The 6128-nt window shown below is 32.0% G+C and overlaps 1 long non-coding RNA gene and 1 pseudogene across 1 annotated transcript; both read right to left on the bottom strand.

Annotated features, from left to right (window-relative positions):
• Positions 1-3753: 3753 nt before the first annotated feature.
• LOC145794662 (uncharacterized) lies at positions 3754-4492 on the bottom strand. The gene is made up of 2 exons (XR_014334595.1): positions 4134-4492; positions 3754-3962 (listed from the first exon to the last, which is right to left on the bottom strand). It is a non-coding gene; the product is annotated as an uncharacterized LOC145794662 (long non-coding RNA).
• A 157-nt stretch (positions 4493-4649) lies between these two features.
• Positions 4650-5475, bottom strand: LOC114321867 (ASI1-immunoprecipitated protein 1 pseudogene; annotated as a pseudogene).
• Between the last annotated feature and the right edge of the window lie 653 nt (positions 5476-6128).

Raw genomic sequence — 6128 nt, 5'->3', positions numbered from 1 at the left:
ATACGAGGTTATCTATCCAAGCCTAACTCGAGTTAGTTTGGAATTGATTGAATTGTCTGAATTGCATATAAATTTGAGGATTTTTGTTTGTTTGAACAACTAAGTTAATTAATTTATTAAAATTAAACTCTATTTACATTTTTCTTTTATAAAAAGCAAATAATTTATGTAATGTGAGAGATAAAAACTGAAGAACCTATGTACCGCTACGCTGGTTTTTACAATTTTTGAGTGAAAAATTAAAAAATGGAAGATTTTTTGTTGTTTTATTTGTTTGTGGGTAAATTACATTGACACCCCCTGAGGTTTATGTTTATTACAGTTTCCCCCCTTACCTTTTGGAAATTATATCTCCTTCCCTGAGGTTTAAAGTTTTATTATAAATTACTTCCTCCAACAATTTAATTTTTTTAAATACCAATTTTTCCCTCACTAGGTAAATTACATTGACACCCCTCACATTTTAGAAATTACAATCCCTTCCCCAAGGTTTAAAGTAGCATTACCAATTGCCTCCTCAGTTAGTATTAGTTGAAAAAAAAATTCATTGAAAAAAAAAATTAATTGGAAAAAATATTATCTGAAAAAAAAATCAATTGAACAAAAAAAATTTTTAGTCAAATTTTTAAATTTCTGTTTAAAAACCAACGTAAGATAAAAATTACACTGACACCCTTGAGGTTTATGTTTATTACACTTGAAAGATAAAAATTATATAAAAATGATAATTATTTTTTATTTTTTATTTCTTAACCAAATTAATTTTTAAAATTTTTTTCTAAAAATCAAACCATATATAGCCTAAGAATCTTTTGATAAGTTATTTCTTACGTTGGTAACTTATTTAATTATTTGTTAATTTTACGACATTTTTATATCTGAGGCCTGTTTGGTAACCATTTCGTTTTCAGTTTTCAATTTATATTTACAAAAATTTTAAAAATTGTCATAAAAATTTGTTTGATAATTTTTTTGGTTTATAAATGGTTGTCTCAATTTGTAAATTTGAGGAAAAAACGTAAATTAAAAAAATGAGTTTACGTTAGTTTTTAGACAGAAATTTAAAAATTTAACTAACAAATTTTTTTTTTCAATTAATTTTTTTTCAAATTATTTTTTTTCCCATTAATTTTTTTTTTCAATGAATTTTTTTTTCAACTAATACTAACCGAGGAAGCAATTGGGAATGCTACTTTAAACCTTTCGGAGGGGATTGTAATTTCTAAAATGTGAGGGGTGTCAATGTAATTTACCCAGTTAGGGCAAAATTGGTATTGAAAAAAATTAAATTGCTGGAGGGAGCCATATGTAATGAAACTTTAAACCTCAGGGAAGTGGATGTAATTTCCAAAAGGTGAGGAGAACTGTAATAAATATAAACCTCAGGGAGTGTCAATGTAATTTACCCTTTGTTTATAATATATATTCAATATAATCTAACGATTTACTTTAATATCATTCAGTGATTAATAATTTATGTTTACATTTAATATATATATATATATATATATAAATATATTATCTGGATTTTGGGTTGCTCAAGTTATTTAGTGTCTTTGTCCAAATTTACTCTAATTTAATTCAAACTTCTGATTTTTGCTTAAATTTACACCGAATTCAAAAATATTTTATTCAAGTCATAAAGAAATTCGAGTTGAATTCTCAAGTAGAATTTGTCTACGTTACACCAATAATGTAAGGTTCTAATCAAAAAATTTAACCATTACATCGAGGGCTATTTGGCTAACCAATACAACTCTATCCACTATAAAGTGATTCTGACCCTCTATGTATGTATGGGCCCACTCATGTATGTGTCAGATTTGTGAGGGTTTTATGGAGGTTTTATAGGGGTGCAGGTCTTAATCATTACTCTTTTTCTTTAGAAACTGTTTGGGACCCCTTTTGGGGGATGACCCTCACACTCCCAAAGTGATCCAAACCTTCCATGTATGTGTTGGGCCATAAAAATAAACCCATAATATACCTCAAATTAAGACACAACAGTCACAACTATGCTAAAGGCACAGCAATGACCCTTAATCCTTTGGCCAACACTTTGTAGACATACCCAATCAATTAAAGCCCCTTCACATTCCCTTTTTCTCACTCTACCCTAACCCAACCGAATCCAATCTCCCTAGGCTAGTCAATGTAAATTGTTTACTCCTTCCCTTTTCTCTTCCCTTTCCCATCCTGACCCAACTCAACCCAACCCAACCCTATCCAATTCCCTTGGCTTAGTCAATATAAATTGTTAGCAGATATAGATAGATGCCAAGGTTGTTGAAAATCAAAGTTTAAATTATAAAAATTAGAAACACATTTTAATTTCATATAAGGTTAAATCTTGGAATTTTTTTGCAATTTTCCCAATAAAAAAATTGAGGGAAATTATAAAAAAACAAAAATCTCAAAGTTTGACCCTTTTAATAAAATAATTATTGAATTTTTAATTTTATCAATTTAAACCCTAAACTTCTAATTTGTTTTAAATTTATACCATTTTCTTATTTTCATTACGTAAAATCGACTGAAAAAGAGTATTTTAGACATTAAATTTAATAGAAAATGGTATTTTGAACATTTTATGTACACTTACATTGAGTTTAATAACTAAAATACACACTTTTTTTTTATTTATCAATTTTACTTAATGGAAATAGGGTAGTAGTTTAGATTGCAAATAAAAAAAATAAAAATTAGGATTTAAACTTACAAAATAAAAGACTAAAGATTTATTTTGTTACAAGAGTCAAACTTTAGATTTTATTTTATTTATTTATTTATTTTTGGGACGCGGGGGTAAATTTTCCCAAAAATATTGACAATTATGTCATACATGATCAGGCTCCGTAAGATCGTAGAAGTTCCAACCAATAAAAATCCCAATAAACCTACAAAAATGATAAAGGCCCAACAAAAATTACTTGTTTTTCGAAACCTCTTTATAAGTTTTATCCATATATGTTTAGATCACCAACTCATACTTGATTGCATTTTATTAGAATCGAAAAACCCAAATGAATGTAGCTTTCCTATCATTATTGATTTAAAACCACAATCATGACATTCGTTCTCTCTCACTGCACAAATGCTTTTACATCTTGTTAACCCGAAATGGCTTAGGAGAGAAAATGTTCATTTTTTTAGAGTACTTCCCGAAATAGATTCAGTGGAGATAGGATGGGGCTTAGGGTTCAAAAGATTAGAATACGTGATTACATAATACCAATCAAGCAGCTTTAATGTTAGATCATGTAATAGTCATCTTGGTAAGAAATTCTCTGCATGATAAAACGGGGAACACAAGCGCTAAGGGCTATAGCTCAATTGGGTAGGGCACCTCATTTACATGCGTGCCAGAGTTCTTTTAGGGGAGTCCATCATGCAAACCAAACATGAAACTTAGTTTCATTTGGCTCCGTTAGAGTGAATTTTGACTATTAGACAGTGAAATTTCACTATTTTTATTCTAAAGAAAGTGAACTTTTCAATGGAGGGGTAAAACTTGCTAAATCAAGAGAATACAAATACTAAGTACCTAGTTTAAGGCAGAAAAATTCCAAATATACTTTTTTGAAATGAAAAATCAATTACCGACTATGCAAAATACTCATTCAAATGCAAAACAATCACCTCACATAAAACTATGAACAACTTATAATCAGCAGGTCTCAAAAGCAATACAATGATTTACACCTAATTAAGGACACCATCACAATGCAGGGACAATAGTTCCAATGGAAAGTATTGTTGTTAAGAAGTCACTCTGTTTCTTTATGAATGAATTGTTAAATAACTGAAGTTGTTAACATGCTTTTTTCTCTTCATGCTGGAGAAAAAAATCAATGTGCAATGATCGAAAATAGCTTCCATTCAAGTCTTCTAGAAAAGAGTTTCAACAACCTTCCACCACCATTGTTGTACACTCGCCTTTCAAAACAACCCAACTGTCTTAACTACAGAAAACTAACTCTAATCAAGAACTAGACAAAGAACAAAAGCAAACTAGGTAATTAACTAAACCATTAACCATGTTAGAACTGACTAAACAACACAAGTTTACTGTTTCTTAGTCCAAACAATAACAAACTAATGAAAACTTATCAGGAAACCTGTCAAGAACTCACAATGATTTCATGTTATAATGGCGTGCCAAGCGATTTGCACTTCCATCATTTAGAACACCCTCTATCAGCTCGTACTTCTCATAATTCGCCTTCAGAGTCTCTGCCTGTTTGTTTGCAAGCTTCTTTTCCTGTGCTAGTTGAACCCGAGACAAAAAATACTAAATAATTAAATACAAGAAATAAAAATCACTGGTTACTTTTTTTTGGGGTAAATTACACTTCTTTTCTTTTTGATAACTCGGTATCCGGCCCATTGAACCAACTAATCTGAAAGACCAATCCCACCGTCCACTTGCGGGGGTCTCAATTAAACCAAGGGCTTTGCCTTGTATGGACCGACCCCAAAAAAATTGTTTGCACCTAGGAGGTTTCAAACTTGAGATCTTGGAAGAAGCACACCCCCATCCCCAAGCATTGATTGACCACGGGGCCATCCCCTTGAGGTTAGGTACATTACACTTTTGATCTAAATTTGATTTTACTCGATATTGTTTGAATAATTTGGTCACTATAATTTCAATTTGGTCTTTCCAATTGGACGTTGAAATTGGCAATTTTGCTACACATGTCACTCTCCTAAGATGTACATGTAGAAGAAATTGACAGTCATTTAGACAGAATGATCAAATTGAAACTGCCCTTAAAGTGTAGGGACCAAATTGTTCAAATTCAAACAATAAGAACCAAAGTGAAATTTAGTCAAATTATAGGTGGTGAAAAGTGTAATTTATCCTTTTCCTTTTAGACAACAACATAGCAAAATGTATTGTGAAAGTGGCAAGGAGGCACAACCCACTGACAACCAAACAAAAAGGGAAAAAATAAATAAATAAATAACTGAAAGGTTTCCACAGAAAATAAGATACACAGTGGATATTAAAGATATGCTAGAATTCACCTTGAGCGCAAATGAAGATTCCGCTGCATGTTTCCTGGTCTGAAGCTTAAGTTCCTTCGCCACTTTAAAATCAGGGTCTTGTGGGTCCAACCAATGGAATTTTATCTTCCTCCCAGGCTTTCTTGGGTGGTCTTCAAACATCTCCATTTCAGCAGCACGAGCCCGGACAAGCCTTGGCATCCCAGACATCATGAATGGGAAATTACCCATCTCCGACACAATTTGTTTGGCCTGCTTTGAATTTTCCATCTCCACCAAAGCACAACGTGGTATGTTCCTCGGCTCTATGCAATTTGGAATGAACTGAACTTTCTCAACAATCCCAAATTGATTGAGTGCTGTTCTCAGCACAACTTCAGTGACCTGAGGTGAGAGGTTGTCAATGTAAACATTCCTCCTAACCTTCTCCTTGAATGTAGCATACTCTGCTTCCTCTGAATCCATGACAAAGTAATTGTAGGACTGAGTCAGAAACAGGTCTCAGTATAACCACTTAACAGATTTACATCATTATCCACTTACAACGAGACACATAAAAGATTGAACAACACACATTTGTATGCTGCTGTGAGTGAGCATATGACAAAGCAATACACTAATAGAAGCATGAGAAATGCATATCGTTCAAAGTTAATAGAATCTCCGCCATTTCAACAACCAAAAATTTTAGAAAAAAATTATGAACCTTGATTCTATTCCCCAATCTAATTACTTACCACTGCACAGACATTACATAGGGTAGAAGAACACCATATGGAACTGGTGAGACTAGCGTCAAGACATCCACACAAAGCTTTATTTCAGTACATGATTATCTAACTTCATAGGGTGGAAGAACACCATATGTTTTCACTGCTCTATTTACAATTAGAGTTCTAATTCTCACTCTCTCTCATCCTCTCACTACAGCAACGACGATTTGCGATGGCGAGAATCTTGTGGCAACAAGATTGTGACTATCGATGAAAAACATGCAATTAATCATAACCAAAACGTGGAAATTGAAGGCAAAAATGTACACAATTTCAATTAAGTTAAGATGAAAATTAGAAAATTCAATCTAAGGTTACCATCAAATTAGAGAAAAATCAAATAAA

Source organism: Camellia sinensis, chromosome 7 (assembly GCF_055761805.1).
Source record: "Camellia sinensis isolate YWXY chromosome 7, ASM5576180v1, whole genome shotgun sequence".
Classification (NCBI taxonomy): Eukaryota; Viridiplantae; Streptophyta; class Magnoliopsida; order Ericales; family Theaceae; genus Camellia; species Camellia sinensis.
The sequence above is the reverse complement of the archived record's forward strand: the minus strand, read 5'-3'. Positions and strand labels throughout refer to the sequence as shown.